A 19,442-nucleotide genomic window follows, 5' to 3' on the forward strand; every position below is an offset into this window, starting at 1 on the left:
CGGCCTCCCGCGGCATCCTGCGCGGCGGCGGCGGCGCGTCCCCCCGGCACGGAGCGGCTCCCCGGCAGCCCCGCGCGGAGCGGAGCGCAGTCTCGGCTCCGCGGGCAGCACGGAGCCCCGAGCCGCGGCGGCGGCGAGCGGAGCCGGCTGCTGGCACCGGGCGGACACGGCGCGAGGCGGGGCGCGGGCGGCGGGGTGTGTGGCGGGGGATGCATGTGCGGCGAGAGCCGCCTTCCTCCCCCTCGCTTCCCTCGCTCCTTCCTTCCCTCCTTCCCTGCCAGCCCTGCCCAGCCCAGCCTCTGCTGGAGACTCTGAGAATGCAGCGCCGGGTCCCCGCCCGGGACCGGCCCCGGGGTCCCGCCCCGAGGACCGGCGCCCTCCTCGCCTCGGGAACCTGCCCCGGCTGCCCCAAGGGGGCAGCCTTTTCCCGGCGCTGGGAACCAGCCGCCCCGCCAGGGGCTGCCTCGACCCTCGGGAGGGCTGGGGGACGCCGCCCGGACCGCGCGCCCGTGCCCCCACCCTTCGGCCCCGGCAGCCCTGGGACCTCAGCCGCGGGCAACCTCATTGCCTCCGCCGACCCCGGTACTGTGACTGCCGGTGGTGTTGGGAGTGACTGGGGCCATCCCCAGGGGCAGGAGGCAAGCCGCGGTGCCCGGGGCACGGGGCTGACTTTGCCTCCCCGGGCTCCAGCCAGGCCCCACCGCACTCCAACACCTGGTAGCACATGCGTCTGAGAACACACAAACTTGGTGCACGGGAGCATAACAGTGAACTGGGGCACCAGGACATCCAGCAGATCAGGGTGATCCCAACCCACACTTCCCTAGCCCTTGAACGAGGCCAGATCCCTATGGCCCACTGGCAGATTGGAGGGCTGCTCTGACAGGGGTTCTGCTGGGGCTGGAGCTGGCAAATTCCCGCCTGATGTGCACCTGGGCAGCCCTGGCAGCTGGCATCCTCAGCACCCACCTTACGCCTCAGATGTCCCCTCCAGAGCCCTGCCCAAAGCGTAGTAGGCAGGCAGCACCCAGGCTCAGCAGCACTCTGAGTCATGGGGGGTAGGAATGTCTGCACTGCTCAGTGTCTGCAGTGGGAACCCGTGTGCCAGCAGGATCCACAGTGGGGTGCCAAGTTTATAGGCCACTCTGGGCATTATGAGGACAGGTAGAAAGTGGAAGCAGGTGAAAAGATCAAGGCTGGTTAGACTACAATATCATTTTTGGACTGATAAATCTGATCATAAAAGTCAGGGTTTAGCCACATTTCAGGCAAACAGCCCACAGCGGGACATTTTTCAGTCTCCACTGTCCAGGGTCTCATATCTTATCTGAAGAAAATGCTCTCTTGCTTTCACATGAACCGCTGGTACTAGGCCTTGGAGCCTGGCCCTCAAAGGAACAAGACAGAACAGATGAGAATAGAATGCCCTTTCGCTCCATGTGTGCAGTGCCTTATACAAGGCAGATGAATCCTGTTCTTGGCCAATAGGTGCAAGAAACTGTGGTAACTCAGCTGAAGAGTGTCCTACCCACTTACCACCTGGTTATGTATGGTGCTTCCTGCAGAGGCAGGTGATCTGCAGGTCAGGGAGAGGTGGATGGTAAGCAAAAGACAAAGGTTTATAATCACAGAATGAATCCAGGAGTGACTTCTCCTTTGCAGGACCAAGAGATGAGCAGGGCACAGATCCAGCAGCAGGCTCAGACAGATGTCTTCCAGCCCTCTTGCTCTGGCTGGCACAAAGCTTCCAATCCTCATTCTGTTGCATGACTCTCACCCTCAAAGGCCAATGGGGCCCTAAAAGATGACCTAGAAAATGCTCCTTGCCAGACCCTTCAGACAGGGAAACATCTAGAAATGTTCTGAATCCCTGTGTATGAGAAACCTTCCAGTTGCCAGTACTGCTGCCAAAGTAGATCCCACTCGTGCCTGATGCTCTTACAGGGAAAGAAGCAAAGCCTGGAGTGCAGCTCCTCCACTGCTAGCACTGTCTGTGAACAGAGACCTTGCTCAATGTTGGTGTAGCCCTAGGACAGCTGCTGGGCTCTTGTGTCAGCATTGGCACAGTCACTGGCAACATCCAGATCTTTTCGCTGAGACAGCCCCTCACAGTGCAGCTGTAGCCCAGATGGAGTTCAGCCCACCTAGCAGAAAGCATCCTATTAGCTGGTGTTATACTGGGTGGCGACAGTTCCAGCACTTGTCTACATTTGCCCTTTTCCAATCTGCTTTTGCTGAGACCTCCTTGCCCCAGAGCTAGGGAATGTTTGCCTCTCCTGCCATCACCCCCTCTCCTGTGTCATGGCTGCTCCATGCCCTCATGCTGCTGTCCTGCAGGGTGCCAATAAGCCCAGACAGCACTGTAACAAGGCATGTTATGACAGTCGTTCTGCAAGAACTGAAGCCAGCAATGCTTCAGAATATGCTCAAAAGCACAGTGGGGAAGGGATGACGGAGGATGCAAGGCAGGAAAATGTGGGCCACCCATGACATGATTACTCCCTTTGGGAATGTGGCTCCCCATATGTATGAACAGTGAACACAGCTCCCACAGCTCTGTCCCACAGCCTCTTGCAAACATCAGTATGTCACTTTCATGCCATGTCTTGCATTTTCAGTGAGGCAGGGATGGATTGGTTATCCTTTGACTTTGCTGGCTTCTCCTTTATCTCCATGGCAATTTAGTCCCCATCTGGCTTCTCCTCTCCTCTTATTCCCATCATTGCTTTATCCCAGCATTCAAATAGCTCTTTTGTGTGTCTTAGCTCTCCTGTACCTGCAGCACTCTTCCCTTATTCTGACGTACTCTCCCCATCTCACTGAGCTCCAGGCTCCTTTGCTTTGTTCTCTCCCTATCCTCTCTGTTTCTTTCTGTTAGTGACTTGTTCCTTTTCTATCTCCCATGTTGTGATTTGTCTTCTCTGCTCTTTACCTTTCACTTATCATTTCTCCTTATCTCTTTTTGCTCTTTCCTCTTCTTTTTCCCAGCCTTTGCCCTCCCCCCACCCCCCACCCCTTGCCTTTTTCTGTAGGAGCTGAAAGTTGAAAGCTTTTCCAACTTGATCCTGAGCAGCATTCCTTGGTGCTTTCATCTCCACAGCAGATTTGTAAAACTGCTCAGACTGAAGAGCCATGACATGAACTAAAGAAATATCAGGAAAAACAAAACAAAATCAAATCAAAACAAACAAAAACAAAACAAAAACACAAGGATTCCCAACATAGAACAGAAATTTGCCTTTTCCATTAAAATTTTCCTGGTTCACTACCACTGAGGTTCCCTCTTATGTTCCCGTAAACACAACATAAAAGCAGTTTACTAAAATTTCCTCTTCTTGGCCTCATCTGCCTCCCTGTTGAGTTCGGTGTTGGGAGGGGCAGAGACAGGATTACTGAGACCTTCCCATCACTTCCTGCCAAAAAGAGGTAGCCATGACCAACCTGTTCTCCCTCCTAGCAGCTCTCACCGCATTTGTCATTCCTGCCGTGTCAGCAAATGCTGGCCAGAGGGAAGAGTATATCTCACCAGGGAAGATGCTCTGGCTATTTATTGTCCGGGTGTGCTCCCTGCTCTTCCTCTATATGAAGATGGCAGAGGCTGAGTGAACTCTCCCAGCTGATGTGTCACCCAATCCTCCCAGCTGCCCGAAGAAGTTCATACGCCTTTCTTGTGTGTTCTATGCAGGGTTCAGCATTGTTTGGGGCAGAGCAGCTGCAGACAATGACTTCAGGGAAAAATCAGGGAGCAAGTGCTCTCGAGCCACTGCTTTCTTGGTGCTTGTATGCAGACTGTGCTTTGCAGGGTTCATGTTTGAGTGGGGAAGGACAGTCAATCCTACCTGTGACGAGTGGCAGGGAATTCCAAAGTTACCAGTATGGATCTATGCTCTGTCAGACAAAGCAAGTCAAAATGCTGTCTGCTTACATGGAAATTTGTTGCTGAGAAGCACATGAATGCTGGCTATTCTCACAACTCTGTGAGGGACTAATCTTGCTAAATCCTCCTACTTCTTCCCTATTGGAGAAGCAGATTCAGCACAGGACAGGCTCTGTGACTCACCTCTATGTTGGCAGAGCCAGATCCCATTAATCTAACTACCTGTCTAATGTCCACATCTGGGTGGCAGGCAATCCATCTCCAGTCCAGCCCTCTGTCCAGGACCCAGCTCCCCTGTCAGTCACAGCCCGCCTAACACTGGATGCCCTGCAGAGCTTCTCCCTAGTGGGACAGGGGCAGTCTGCAGCCCACTGCACAGGATGACAGCAGGGGACAGAATCTGGGATGGACATGTCCTTGCTAGGCAAAGCAAAATCAGGCTGTGGTGAGAGCTGGGCTCAGCATCTGCACAGCAGGCCATTTTTCATTCTCAGACCTCACCTGACACCATCTCAGAGGAACAGAGATTGACACAACTCAGTCCCACCAGTCTCGCTCTTCACAGGGTGGAGGATTCAGTCTTCTGCCCTCCAAGTTCAGCTTGAACTTTTTTTTTGGTGGTCCTTTGGGGACCCAGGAGCTGGACTCGATAATCCTTGTGGGTGTCTTCCAACTAAGGATATTCTATGAACACTGGGTTTTAGGACTGGCAGTGAAAGCTTTGATCCCAGGGCTGCAGTTCAAGATGAAGGCCATGAAGTAAGTCCCTCTTAGGTTCCCTGCAGAGGGTCCCTGGGTGCTCACATTTGCTCCTGCTGTGCTTAGCAGCTATCTTCTGCAAAGCACTGCATCACGCTGCCTGTCTCTTGGGGACTGTGATGCCACATTACACACCCAGATTGCCTCCTACCTTTCCCCAGACACTGCCCTAGTGCAGGTTTAGAAGGATTGACTCCACAGGCTGGTTGCTCCACATGACTAGGGGCCTTTCTGCATACTAGGGAGAGAGAGGCCTCTGCACACCCAAAAAGGCCCAGGAAACACATGACTCCAGTTGGAGATGGTGGAAAGAACTGAAGGCAGCAATTCTGTGTTCACACAGGTTGAGTCTCTCTTTAGCCACAGGACATGCCCTACATGAGCCCAGAGCCAACATGACATGTTGGGATGGACACAGACCAGCACTGCCTAGGTCTTCTGGGCACACACTGGCCAAAACCCCCAGTCTATTGCCCAGAGCCAGTTCTCATATGCCACTCTATGTCTGCTAGACAAGCAGCATCGCCTCACTTAGGCTCGTTGGTGCTGCTTCCAGTCCTTTTTTTGGGAGCATTTCTACTGTCCCACACAGTCAGGCACTGTGTGTCACCAAAGCCTGGCAGCTCTCCTCCATCTTTATTCTCCCCAAGTACTGTGTCATTTGCAGACTCCACGGTGTCAGCCTTGTGATTAAATTCCAATGCCTTTATGAATAATTTGTTGCGCAATTATAAAGCAAATATTTAATTGAACTTTATGTAAAATTGCTTCTGCCTCTGAACACTGAACCACTGGTTTTGGGTAGGGAGTCGTGCGACTTCACATCATGCACCAGGAGCCTAGTGAAGAGCCCAAAGGCAAATTGGCAGACACCCTCCCCTGCACATCCCTTGTGGCTGCCTGCAGACAGCTGGCCCGAGCCTCTCCCAGCTGAGCCAGTGGGCAGGAATGTGCAGGGGATGGCTCTGCTCTGGCCCCAGGGACTGCAGTAGGTGCACCAGCCACAAGGCTTCAGTGAAGGTCCCTTCCCTTGGGAGTGTGTCCTTGGGCACAAGCAGGAGAATGTGTCTTCCTCAGCTGAGGTGCAGCAGCAGGAAAAACCACCTGGGGCATGCCCACAGCTGTCAGCTGCTGTGTGACTAGGGTGACTCTGGAAGAACCCAGCACGAAGTACTTTATTGTAGGAAACGTCTTTGTGACAAGCTGGCAGTCAGGTTTCAGAACAAGGATGAGGACAGACACAAAGAGACTCGATTTCCTTTTCTCCAGTCCTTTTCCTTCCAGGCTAAGACTGGATTATGCAGATGGAAAATTTGCACTGCAGCCGACTCTGCAAGGGAGTGAATGCTTTTGCTCACTGGACACCTCTGAATAACCGTGGCCACCAGTCTGAATTTATAAGACTTTTGTCACCAGGGTGGCAATCCTGGGAGTGGCTCCTCAGTCCACACTAGGACCAGTGCTTTTTGCAGAAATATTCTCTGTACCATGACATCATGTGCAGGCCTGGCTGGAAAAGTTGGAATGGAAGGGACACAGCTCAGACTGGCCATGTCTTTGCCTCTGTGAGGAAAAACATCTATATCAGCAAAACCAACAGAACTGGACGAAATCCTAATTTACTACGGTCTGTAAAAGAAGCTGAAGTGTCTATTTCCAGTGAGGCGAATTTGAAATCGAAAGAGGAAAACAAGTGCATTGAAGATATCAGAAGCTCCTCTCCAAGTGCATATCTGGTGCAGGTAATTGCTAACTGACCTGGAGGGGCTCTTGAAATAGACCTTATGCAGCGGATTCTGCTGCACAGAGCAACTCCAGGACCAGGGACTGGCATGCGCACATGGCAACCCTGGCTGAGAGGCTGGCATGAAAGGACAGGCCGCTGTGCAATGGGGGTCTGGCAGGGGAATGTGCAGGGCCTGGGGCCGGGGATGTGTTGTGGGAGAGGACAACAGTGGCCCTGTGTACCCCACCCTCGTTAAGTATGCTAAGGATAGGCAGTCTGCACAAGTAGAAGGAGGGGACTGGTGAACTGGTTTGAAGCTGGAAACCGGTCTTTACAGAGGGGCAGGCATATTTGCAGCAAGGGAGGAAAGAGGGCTTGGAGCCTGGCTCGAAGCCCAGCCTGTAGAGGCTGCATTGACACACTGGCGAGGGGGACATGCAGTCTGCTCAGCTGAGCTCAGCAGCTGAGGCAGTGGGTCTGGACCAGGAGATGGGAGCTGGTCCCTGCTCCAGCGTTGAAGGGGGCAGAAACACACTGTACAATGGTGACAGCGGTGCATGGCATTAGCTCCTATGCACAGACCACAGTCAAAAATAGCAGTTTGCTGTGTGAGCCCAGGAATATCCCCTTCCCCAATGGCACTTTCTTGCCTCTCAGCTCAGCTTGGGCAGTGCCTATGCTCAGCTTGATGACAGTCTGTTTGCTTTGCTTTTATGGCTACAGATGAAGCAGTGCAACTTACCCTTTGGCTCCCTGCCACATGCTCCCTGCTGCCAGCTAACCCCAGGACCAGGTCCATTAGCTGCTGTCTCTGGCAGCTCCCATTGCTTCACAGCCCTTGTTACTTTTCACTCTTAGGTGTTAAAGGTTCCTTTCAAGACACACCCCTCTGCTTCCTCTGCAATCCAGGCATTTCTGTAATAAATTGCACTTGTGCTGGTTCTGCGATGTCTATTTGGCTTCAAGCTTTCATCTCTGTCACTGGTTGTGCCCAGCATGAAGTGCTGTCACTCAGACTATAAAAATTAATGGTTGGAGCAGTTACTTGTATCAGTGACTCAGCATTTGCCCTGCTGGTCTAGTACCAGACTGTGGACTGAAGAAAGGCCAAGAGCAGGAGTTTGGACCTGCTAGTGGGCAGGCAGACAATGTGACTGAGACGTGATCTGGGGAGGGGGATCCACTGCTGTGGTATGTGCTCACACAATAACCTTCTGCAGGCAGCGCAGGCACTCTATTCCAAGTTGTGTTTGTTCCTGAGATTTACAGCTGGATGCACAGCTCACCACCTGGGTGGAGTAACAGAGTGGATAACTGAAGCCATCCCCTAAATACGCAATATAACTAACCAGAGCAAAGAAAACAGGGGAAAGGCAGATGTCTGGGTTATGGGGTCTGGACTACATACAAAGGTCCCAGCTAGATGCAAAGCTTAGAGCAGGGCTATGTCAGAAGGAGCATGATACAGTTTCCTCTTGTCATTCTCTCCCTGGTAAACAGAAATGCATGCATACACACACATTCATACTTGTGCTCTTCCATGACCCTGATGCCAGCTGAAAGCAGAGAGAAACAGGGCTCAAAGTAATTGTAATCTTCCCATACAGACAGTAGGAGAACTGTGGTATAGTCACATGCAGTGAAAGCCAAAAATTGGCTGCAAAAAGCTGTGGAGAGTATTTAAGTTGGAAAATAGTAGTTGTTTATTTCTGGTACTAGAATGCTTTTTGGACTCACAACCCAGAAAGACATCGCAATCTGACCACTTCTGGAATACACTGGTGCTGTAATGGCTGAGTCCAGCACCTTGAGGAATAACGTGGTTGGGAGGGACCAGCAAAGCCCTTCTGCACCACAGGGGAATGGGCCTTTATCCAGCGGCTACATCTAGAAGGTGCAGCATCAGACCCACCTCTGCTCACCCTTCATCAGTGTAGCTCCCTGTCATGCAAATCCTGTTGTCACCACCATCAGATCCACTGCCTTTAATGGATGACATCTGTGCATGTCCAGTCAGCCCACTGGCTTCCATTTTCCCCCTGGTAGCCCTTGTTGTACCGAGTTCTCTTTAAACTTATGCTTCTCTTGTACCATGTATTGTTCTTCTGTTGTCAGTAGCAGGCTTCTTTATATATCGTTTCATGATAAGTGTCTACAACTTTTTTTTTTAAAGTACAACTGCAGGAATCTGAACTTCCCAAAAGACATGGTGCAAGCACATCATGTTGAGCTCCTCTGCTCACACAATTACCAGGATCCAGAGAATGATCCTAACTTTCTAAAAGTGTTAGTATTTCCAAATTGTGAAATTATGCACATAACCAAATATTCACCTATTTAGCTGTTGTATGCCTTCCTTTCCTTTTTCCAGGGATACCATCCTACCAACCCACCTAACCCTTTGTCTTGAAGCTAACTGTTGGCATCTCTTAATTGTTTACACCACTACACAGGGTGAAGTCTATCATATGCTTTTACTGGAAGAGAGTCTTCCAGAGTCTGTAGCCTTTATGAACACACATTCTGAATCATATTTTTCAGGCTTTTACAAGGATATATTTTAAGGCTACATTTCTTGCAATTTGGGATTTTCCTGGGAAATACTCTTACTTTCTGTAGGTGCTCAATATCTGTTAGCAGTGATGGCTTCTCCTCTCCAGTGGGTCCTCCTCTGCGTGGGCAGAGTTCTCTTGTCCAGAAGGCTTCTGCTGTTACAACTTCTGTCTCTTATTCATCATATACTTTCCTTTCCTTTCGTGCTGTATGTAGAATTCCAAAGATCACTCCGTGTTCACAATTCTGTCAGATCCTCAGCTCCATGGTTGTACTGCAGGTCCTCAATTCTGTCACATATGAATTGACTGCGGCTGCTTGCATGAAAAGGATGGGAAATGTTAAAATGATTCATTGTTTTGTGGGATACACAACCACATTTTGTCATGTTTACATTTTCTCTTACATGTTCCTCTCCTCCTCTCACCCTAGGCACAGAGACTGAGGCTTTCACGTTAGTGCTTCTTTCATCCACACTAATTGCTATTAAATGGATCTCAAACTGTTTGACAGTTTCTGTTCTCTACTGCATCCCAGCAGGGAAGAGTTTAACGCTGGACCCTGTGAAATGCTTGTTAGTTCTTCCAAGAGCTCCTGGAAACCATGATAGATCATACTTAAATTTTGTGAGCATCACCTTGCAAAAAGATGTGTTGTGTATCAGGAAAAGATTGCCTCCACAGTGGCTGCTACTGAACCAGCCTTGACAAACGTGACTTACCTTTCAGAACAGTAAATTGCAGGAGGTTAAAAATAATTTTCCAGCATATCTTTCTGTGCCCCTTGTCTTGAGAACTAGCAACACTTGGCACTGTGCAAACACAGACCACAGAGACCACTGATGGTCTGACACGTACCCTGGGACCAAGTGAGGGATATCTCTTCTGCTTCCTTACCCTGTGGTGTTCAGGGCACACTGGAAGAGCCAAGCAGAGTTCTGCTCTGCACTTAGCAAACATAAACAATACACCCAAATGCTCTGCATTTCCACCTCTCAGTCCACTGCAAATACTTCCCTCCTCCACCCGTGCCTGGAGACAACAGCATGATGATCCTGGAGGTATCTTTTCACCCAGCAGCAGCTAGCCACCAAGTCAGTTTTCCAGCTCAAGTCCAGAAGCATAGGAAGATGTGCCAAGTGATCTTCTCAGAGTGAGCAAGAAGCCATTGGCTGGATAGTAGCTCCCAGTGTCTCGTACCACCTGGTTCTGCCATCAGTGCCACAGTGCTAGCAGTTTCCTGGTAGTGAAATAGAGACAGGTGATTCAGGAGTCCCATTTCCAAAAAGCAATGTCTGAGCAGTTCTGCAGTAGGGTAGGAAAGCACTGCCTCTTCCCCAAGATAGACCCCCTAAAGCCATTTCCCAGCAGCAGGCACCACTTGAGACAAAGCTTCTTCACAGTGTCTCTGTGACCACCACCAGCCCTGTCAAAGATCCCCGGGATCCTTTCTGAAATCCAAAGAGGAACTTTGCAGTAGCCCTCCTTCTCCCTGTCTTAAAAACAGCTTCTACTTGCAGAGAGCTCTCTGAAGGCCACTTGAGAAGGATTTGCTGCCAAGTGCGAGTGCCTGTGGACGTGGCTCCCACCATCTTTGTCAGGGAAGAATTTTCATTTTCTGAAGGCCTTTCAGCTTTGGGTTTATGTTCTACTGTAAACTTGTTTACAGCAGGTCATGTTTGCCCATTGCCTTCTTCACTACGCTTCAGAGCTGCCAGGATACATACATTGGTCTGGAATTTAACCCTTCCTGGACCTGGGCTGCCAAGCAGGGTGCTGTGGCTCAGTCCACAGCACTCTCTAGCCTTGCGACATTCTTCCAGTGCTGGTTCTGGGGAGCTGCCTCCCTGAAGAACAGCACCCTCTACAAGCAGCTGGATGAAAACAAGCCTGCTGCCCTGTGGTGGCCTGGCAGCCTTAGCCTCCAGGCTCCAGGATGTGGGAAGGCCATGTCTGGGTAGGGCCAAGAAACGTCCAGTGTGGCTCCGTAGGGTATCCCTGAGATTGCACCGCAGCCCTAGGACAGGCATGGGGGGGAGCAGGCTACACATGCCACTTCCTTCCCTGAAACTTCAAATACATCATCAAACCTGAATTATTCACTTGTAATCCCTGGAGCTGGCAGTGGCTCAGAGAGGATCCAGTTCAGGTGCTAATAAGGAAGAAAGGAGAGAAAACAAACAAACAAACAAACAAACAAAAAACAACATTAAATTTAAAAACCTCTGAGAGTCATAAGATGTAAAAGTAAATTCAGGATGAGAGCCAGGCCAGGCCAGGGAGGCTGGGTGCAAGCATTGCACTGGCAGCTCTGTGAGCATGAGGGGGTATTACAAAGGTGGGGAAAACTGGGGCTGAGGAAGGTGATGGGCTTGGTGGGCCTGGGTGCTCAGCTCTGTCATCTCTTCTAATGCCTTGCAGTCCCTTGTCCTCTATCTGTGGTGTGAATAGGGTGAGGAAAGAGCAAGAGACAGATACTGAGAGAGCAGAGCTGGGCTAAGTGTCCAAACTCTTTGAAATAGCTGAAGACCAGAGTTCTCAAAGTGGCAGAGTCATGGGACTGCGCTCTCCCTTGCCACAGCCAGATTCCTGGCACAGTCTCTCCAGAAAATGTGTTGGGAGGGCTGGGGGAGGTCCCCAAAGCCAAGGTGCAGAGCAGCTGTCACTGTGCCAGAAGCACCCGGCAGCCCTGTCCTCAGGGACACAATCAAGAGGCCCAGAGCTGCCCTGGCTCCTGCAGCATACTTGGAAAGCTCTTGTTTACTGAGATGTAATGCAGTTACAAAGGTAACCGAAAACAGAGAACAGCTCCTGGAAAGGCACAAGCTGCAGAGAGTTGGAATGAAAAGCATTTAAAATGTCTTGCTCCACCAGCCTGGCTGCCCTTGTGCCCAGAAGCCTCAGCCTGCTCCTGCTGCATGTGCTTCAGCACCCTGAAACAAACTGCATTGGTGAGGGAGAGACACTCCATCTCAGGCCTGGAAACATGTCCTGGCACAGTTCCTCAGGATTCAGTTTCCCTCTCCACCTGCTGAGGACAGAGCAAGCGACAGGCACTGAGGGCACTACTACTATGCCCTAAGCCATGCAGAAATGCCTGCAGCCAGTGGCACAGCTGCAGCCCAGCCTTCTTTCCAGCACAGAAAGCCCAAGCCCCACCTCTGTCTCAGGTCAGGCAAAGCAAAAGCAAGAGGATCTGGCTTGGACATGGACAACAGGGCTGTGGGCACCTGCTAGCTCAGCCCTTCCCAGAAGCTCTGAGATAGCTTCAGGAGACACAAGAGAAACCTCAGTGTCCTGGTGCAATCTCAGTGGCTCCAGAGCCACAGAGTTTTAAAACACCCCAGGAAAGGTCTTCAGGGTCTTCAGTCTGGTCTCGTTCAGGCTGAGGGGCAGCTTTCCCTTCACCTGCTGCCAGTGGCACAATGCAAATAGCTGTGGTCCAGACTGGAGAGCCCCCAGCATCTTGTCTTCCCTGGACCACCCTTGCTGTTCATAGACCTCTGGCTGCAATCTGCTTGCTCCAGAGTGCTACAGGAGTGAGGAGGATAGTCAGAGAGCAGAGACACAGACACTGACCACATCTGCCAGCAGAGCCTTGATCCCAAGTGTTTCCTGCCCTCACAGACCTCTCAGAGAGGACTGTGCCTCATAGCAGTTGGGAGAAACTGTGGCCTTGGAATCTCAGCATCTTTGTGCATCCTCTAGCTCCATCTCTCCATCCCCAGTGCTCTGAATCCAGACCCAGTCTGAGCTTTGTGTTTTCAGCCTCCTGCAACATAAGTCAAGCTGCCTGAGCTGACACAAATCCCAGGACTCCATACCAGCTCCCATCCGCATATCCAAGGTGAGAAGAGAGGCCACAGGCCCTCCTGGGGTTGCAACAAGCTGGCTTGGAGGGGTAAGGCTGACTCTGTCACTAACCAGCATCACCTCACAGCCTTTTCTGCACCAAGACTTTACAGACAGCAGATCTGTACCTCCTGCCTCAGGAGCACCTGCGAGCACTCCCTGGCACCTGCAGGCAATGTGGCTCACTCCTCAGAAGAGCAGCCAGATGGGAAGGGCTGTGTGAGCCCGATAACAGTTACTGCTTGGCTCTTCTCCCTGGCAGGACTGCACAGGGCACACAAGTACCAGCATCTGGGGCTCCAGAAAAAGGGGGGCCAGGTACCCCAAGGCCAGCCTGGCATCTTTGTCCTTGAGAATACCTACCACAGCTCCTCCTGCCAGAACGTCCCCAGGGAGTGCCATGGCTGCGAATACTCACCACCATGGCGTGAGGGCAGATGAGATGTTCATACCCTCAGTGTGATCAGATGCTCTACAGTTGCTGAGCCAGGCTCCCAGAACACTCCCTGTGCCCGTAGCAAGCACCGAACTGGGTGCTGCTGTACAGGGAGAAGCTGGCACCTGGCCCCTGCCAAAGCTCAAGGAATTTTTCCCTGTCCCAAGGCAGAGTGAAGGACACAAAACGAGCACGTGTGGCTGGCTCTGCACCACCCAGGGCAGAATGGCAGCCCAGGGCCAGGCAAGTGCTTTGCTTGCTCTGAGGTGCCAGCAGAGAAGCTGTGGGTACAAGAGGAAAACCAGGTGAGAGAGAAGAGTGGCCTGGCTGTTAATGGCAGCAATGCTGAAACTCACTATTAAACTGCCTGCTAAACTGATTTTTAGTTCTCTTTTCTCTGGAGATAGTTAAAACACAATGACAAGTAAGCTGCCCCACTTTTCTACACAGCAATCAATAACCCATCATCACATCAAACTAGATCATATTAGGCACCTTCACCCATCACATGGCAATTCCAATTTGTTCAAAGTTGAGATACAAAGGTATCTCAACAAGCAAAGCAGCTCTGTGCTTCTTCACCTTATGAACCAACAAAGCACCAGAGCAAAGCCAGGGTGCTGAGCAGGCTGGGGCAAGTAAGCAAGTATGGAGGATTTTTCCTGGGTGTGGAATGGAGAGGAAGGCCTGGGAAAGGTCTTCTGCTGCTCAGGAACCTCAGAAGACACAGGTAGCAGGACAAGCAGGAAGGTCACGCACTCAGCTAAAGTTTATGCCTGCCTCTGCATCAGAACTTGCTGCCTCAGTCCTGGCAGTCTTGCCATCGTTGCCATCTAGATGGAGGATACATGTGATGGCAAAGACAAAACCTGGTCTTTTCAGCCCATATCCACACACAGTGACTAGGAGACGGGCTTGACTTGCAAGTAGGTGAAGAGACCACAGTGATGGAATCATGGAATGAGGTAGAAAACAAAGCAGAGAAGGGGAAGATTGTGATCAGTCACAAAGCCAAGGTCTAGCACTTGAATTTTTCTCATGCAACCCTCTCTGCACACTTATCAACAAATCTGGAAAGCAACTAACCTCCATCCCCTACAGGTAAGGAAGGAGGTGAGAGCGATGAGCAAGATGTTGCAAAATACATAGGAGGAGGCCTTTGTAGGAACAAGGGATTGGCCATATACCTTGTCCTGGTTTTGGCTGGGACAGAGTTAGTTTTCCTTGTAGTAGCTGGTACGGTGCTGTGTTTTGGATTTAGAATGAGAATAGTGCTGATAACACACTGATGGTTTGGTTGTTGCGGAGCAGTGCTTACAATAAGTCAGGAACTTTTCATCTTCTCATACTGCCCTGACAGCAAGGAGGCTGGAGGTGCACAGGAAACTGGGAGGGGACAGAGCCAGGACAGCTGACCCAAATTAGTCAAAGGGGATATTCCATACCATATTGTCATGCCGAACAATTAATATGGGGTGGCTGGCCAGGGACGGATGGACTGATGCTTGGGGAAGGGCTGAGCATTGGTCAGCGGGTGGTGAGCAATTGCATTGTGCATCACTTGCTTTGTACATTCTATTATCATTATTACTATTACCGTTACCATTATTATTTCCCTCTCTTTTCTGTCCTATTAAGTTGTGTGTATCTCAGCCTATGAGCTTTTACTTCTTCCCCTCCCAATTCTCTCCCCCATCCCACTGGGAGTAGGGTGGGGTGTGAGTGAAAGGCTGCGTGGTGCATTGCTGCCTGCTGGGTTAAACCACAACAAACTCATTTCTACCTGAAAAAGGTACTAGCACTTCCTTGGCCACCGGGGCCCAAAACCTTGTGAGGTGCTGTCTCTTCTTTGGGCATCATGATGCTTTAGGGCTATGAATATCCCTGGAAGTCTGCCCCCTACCTTCTAGGTCCCTTTCCACCTCTTCCTGTTTTTGCCAAGAGGTCTGGGCAACAGGGCTGCAGCTCCTGGCCTGGCTCCATGGCAGAGGGCACAGGCTGTACCTGACACCTGTCCAGCAGCACCGGGGAGGAGTGGGAGCAGCAGCAAGGAGAGCATTATGCTAGGGCATGTAGCACCTGGCCCTGAAGATGGCTGCAGATGCCTCTTCTGCCCCAGTCAGACTGTTCTTCCCGCACAAAGCAAGTGACTTGGTTCTGCAACAGCTCCATGCTGACACCCAGACCCCAGCAGAACTCACCCGTCTGCTGCAAATGTTTTAACAGCGCCCTGCTCGCCCCCTCCCCCCCACCCCCCCTTGCTGTTACACCCTTATAACCCCCTCCTTTGCCAGTTCTTTTTGACTTGAGGGTATGTAGCTCCCAGCACCCCATCCCACCCCAGCTGCTTGGTGCTGCAGAGCCAAGCCAGGCAAACAGCTCTTCAAGAACAAAGCCCTTTCCTGAGTGGGCTTGGCTGCCTTGCCTGCGACTAAATATTCAGAGGCACTGTGTGATAGCCCTTTGATCAGCAATTTATCTCTCCGTGCCACAAGTTTCCTGGAGCCTGGCGTTTCCTCCCCGTGCTCAGCCAGGATCCCAGGAGCCTGGGAGACAGGTGTGAGGAATTAGCTATAGGGACTAATGCTCTGACAGGAACAGGCAGCAAAAGCAGAGGACAGAGTGTAATGTTTATTACACTCGAAGCAAAGCAAACATGTGGCCTACTTATGTATCTACAGAGAATTAATTGGGGAGCTCCACAAAGCAGCAGATTATAAATTAGAATCATTTTCACCAACTTCAGCCCATTCATCTTATTTCACACCAGGCCTGTCAACTCAGCCTGACGCGGCCATGTGCAGCCCTGTCCCACAGGCTGCTGCCTGGTGGCAGAGGGGGGCTATCAACAGCCAGTCCCATGGGCACTGCATGCCTAATCCCACAGAAAGCATATAGGATTGAGCTGAAGCACAGGCCTTGAATGGAAAGCAAAGTCAGAGCCTTGAAGACAGCCCTAGCTGTGCTGAGTGCCACCAGCTCTCATCTGCAGGGGTATCCAGAGTATGCTGCTCCAGGAGCTGGCCCAAGAGCCAGCAGAGGCACCACTGTCTGTCCTGAGCTCCTCCATTCACCTTCACTTGCAGGTAGCGAGCAGAGGCAGCAGGAGTGGTGGGAGTCAGCATGCACATCCTCATCCTCCCCAACCTGGTTAGCATCAGCTCTGGTTAGACCAGGCTTTGGTGATGTGACGTAATGGGCAACCTCAGGCTAAGGTCAGGTGCAGACCCCCTTTGCACAGCTTAGGGGGCCACTCCTGGGGATATCATCCATGATGTGCCCAATCCCTACCCAGAGGTGCTGGGAGTGCAGTGCCCAAGGCACTGCGGGCACTGGACTCACAGCTCATTGGGGCAGCAACTCATTCACAGTCAGGTTTCTGTGCCCAGAGCAGCAGCAGTCAGAAAGTGTCAAAGCAGCTTGTGTCTGAGGCACTCCAGCCCTTTACAGCCCAGGGCCTGGTAAGTGCCCCTGAGGCATTTCAGGGATTCTGGTCTGGATCCAAAACAAGCACTGTCCAAAAACAGCCAATGACCTCCAGATGGTGGGATCTTGCCAGCACATCACAAAGCAGGGGATTAGAATAACTCAGATGTGGCCTATAAATACTTAGATACTAGATTCCCAAGGGGATAGCATACAAAATATCACATTGATGCTGGGATCATTTCTCTTCAAAAGGTCACTGGCTGCCTTGATGGGAGGAACAGTAAAAGAGCCAGTGGACAGGGATGGGCAACACCTGAAGAGCATGATCTGTTTCTGAAGGTGCAGTCTGGGGTCTGGCAAGCACAGACCACAGCCACTTCTGCCCTTCACAGTGATCAGAGGTGGACAGAATCAGAATTCTTCCTGACAGTCTCCCTTACTCCAAAAATTTTCAGCTCAACAAACACCTGCCAATTTGTACTCAAGTCTTTTTCACAAAACTACCCAAAAGCAGAATGCCTCAGGAGCTAGCGTGCTGCCAAGGGCTTCAGAGATACAGGTAATGGCCTTGCCTCCACTGACATGGCCAGATAAGCCTCTTCCCATGGCAGGTACTCATGTCAACCTGTTTTTAGCAGCTGTAGCAACTTACATTACATGTGAGCCCTATGGTTCAGCAAGACCACCAAAGCCTACACCATTAAGGGTGTGCAATCAGGACAGAGCTCCCCAGACACCCCAGTCTGGATGTGGCACACCACATGCACCAGCTCCCCTCCTGCTGTGGTATCTAGCTCTGAGCATGCAGGGAAGCCCAGCATGCAGCCAGGCGAGGAGCACTGGCCACCACCCAGCCCCATACCAGAGCAGCCTCCCACCCCATAATCGCTGCTCTCCGCTTGTCAGCTGCAGCCCCCGCTCTGTGCCTGTCTGACTGGTAATTTGAATCATTAAGTGAGAGTTCGTTCAAACAGCATTACTAATTAGTACAGAAATACTATTAGCATTGCTAACACATTCCAAACATTTATATTAACGCATCCTGACACCAGTAAAAGCAGTACTAGGGCAGAGACCAGGGTGGGGAAGCCAGGCCAAGGCTGTGACTAAGCCCAGCTCAGTTCTGCTAATGCTGAGCAGTGAAATGGTATTGTCTCTGCCCAAGCACTGCTGGCCTTGGTATAGCAACCAGCAAATGTTGGACTGGGACAGATTTGTGTTCCTGTGTGTGCAAAAGCACACAGGTGTGGTAGGGAATCACAGTAACAGAAGCTACCCAGCAAGGGAATTTCAGGACAAAAGAGGAAATAGAGAAAGAAGATGAGGCAGTGGGCGGGTGGCAATAATAATAAAAAAAAAAGTAAAGTGGATAAATTATTTACTGCAAGAAACAATTGTGAAGTTACTTACTCTGGCTCTGTGCATCCTAAATGGGGTTTGTGGCATTTCTCACATCTCCCTAGCGTGCTGAGTGATTTTTTACAATTGGATGCATGAGACTGGGGTAATCTTATAAAGGACTCCAGAAGATCAGTTTAGTATTGATCATGTGCTGAATTTAAAGGCTTTCCACATCCATCTGCTGCTGCTCTTCAGCTGGGACCTGGGTGCTCACTGGGTGCCTGCTCCCCAGAGCCACGTCATTCAGCTGCACACTGTGGCGGGGCTGGTGCATAGCAGCATGGCAGGGGCAAGGTGTCAATGCTGGAGACCAGGTTATGGGCCAGCAGAGTCACATGGCTGCTCCCCACTGAGCTTTTTGATGAAGTCCTTCCATGGACCAGTATGCTGTGTTTTTCTCATCACTGTAGACAGCTATAGTGGATTGTAGGATCATCTAACAGGCACATCAACTGCTACAGACCAACAGAAAAATAGTGATGTGGTATAGAGAACCATTTGCATGGAGTAGGACCTAACACCACCACCCTGTACCTGAGCGACAGCACCTGGTACTGTCCCATAGGAGGTGACACTGCAGGACAGCCACAGCACCCATTCCTCTCCAGCAGTCCCTCACCAACTCACATACAGGTGCTGCTAGAAGCTACTGCCTCCTGGATGGAGCAAACAGTTGGTCCTGGGCACAGACAAAGGGGCTCCGAGCATCTGGTGCATCTCTGGGTACGCCAGACAGGGACTATAAACTGAACAACCCTTCCCTAGCAGGCAAAGGCCCCTGTGCGCTCTTATTTGTCATGACGTGATCTGATTACGGCTGAAGCACAAAGGGCCCTATCATTGCCACTCTGTGTCAGCAACAGCCTGGAAGAACTTCAACTCTCAGCAGACAAGGTGATGAGAAAATGCTCAGAGAGAAACAGATCAGAGGGAGGAACAGACATAGAGCAGGACCTCTGCCCATCTCCTGAGAGCAGAGTTTCCTGGTGCTTGCCTTGGACTCTGCAGGTGTAGGGCTGCAAAGGGTGGGTGGGACCTGACTCCAAAAACAACAGCCTGACAACAGGATAGTTTCTGTGACATGCTCACACATCTGACAGGAAGAGACAATCCCAGAATTATGGGACTATTAAATACATTACTTCAGGATGTGCTTTTTAAAAAAATAATATGCATATTGCAAGTTGTTACGAAGTCATTGAAATTGTGAGTCATGATGTCCAAAATGCAACCTGCTTTATGATGCTAAAATAACACCTTATGAAGTGATTGTTTTGCAAAACAGGTTAAACGTATAAGAAATCTACTTATTTCCTGAAAATGGGGATGAACAAGGTAGGAAAAAATGACTCTTCCAGGTCCATATTTACTCAACAGAAGACTTATATTCAAATAACTCTTAGAGTAGGT

The 19,442-nt window shown here is 50.9% G+C and overlaps 1 long non-coding RNA gene across 1 annotated transcript; it reads right to left on the reverse strand.

Annotated features, from left to right (window-relative positions):
* Nucleotides 1-1,202: 1,202 nt before the first annotated feature.
* Nucleotides 1,203-10,913, reverse strand: LOC118176964. The gene is made up of 2 exons (XR_004755608.1): nucleotides 7,105-10,913; nucleotides 1,203-6,199 (listed from the first exon to the last, which is right to left on the reverse strand). It is a non-coding gene; the product is annotated as an uncharacterized LOC118176964 (long non-coding RNA).
* Nucleotides 10,914-19,442: the final 8,529 nt, after the last annotated feature.

The sequence above is a fragment of the Oxyura jamaicensis genome, chromosome 20 (genome assembly GCF_011077185.1).
Source record: "Oxyura jamaicensis isolate SHBP4307 breed ruddy duck chromosome 20, BPBGC_Ojam_1.0, whole genome shotgun sequence".
In the NCBI taxonomy this organism is placed as follows: domain Eukaryota; kingdom Metazoa; phylum Chordata; class Aves; order Anseriformes; family Anatidae; genus Oxyura; species Oxyura jamaicensis.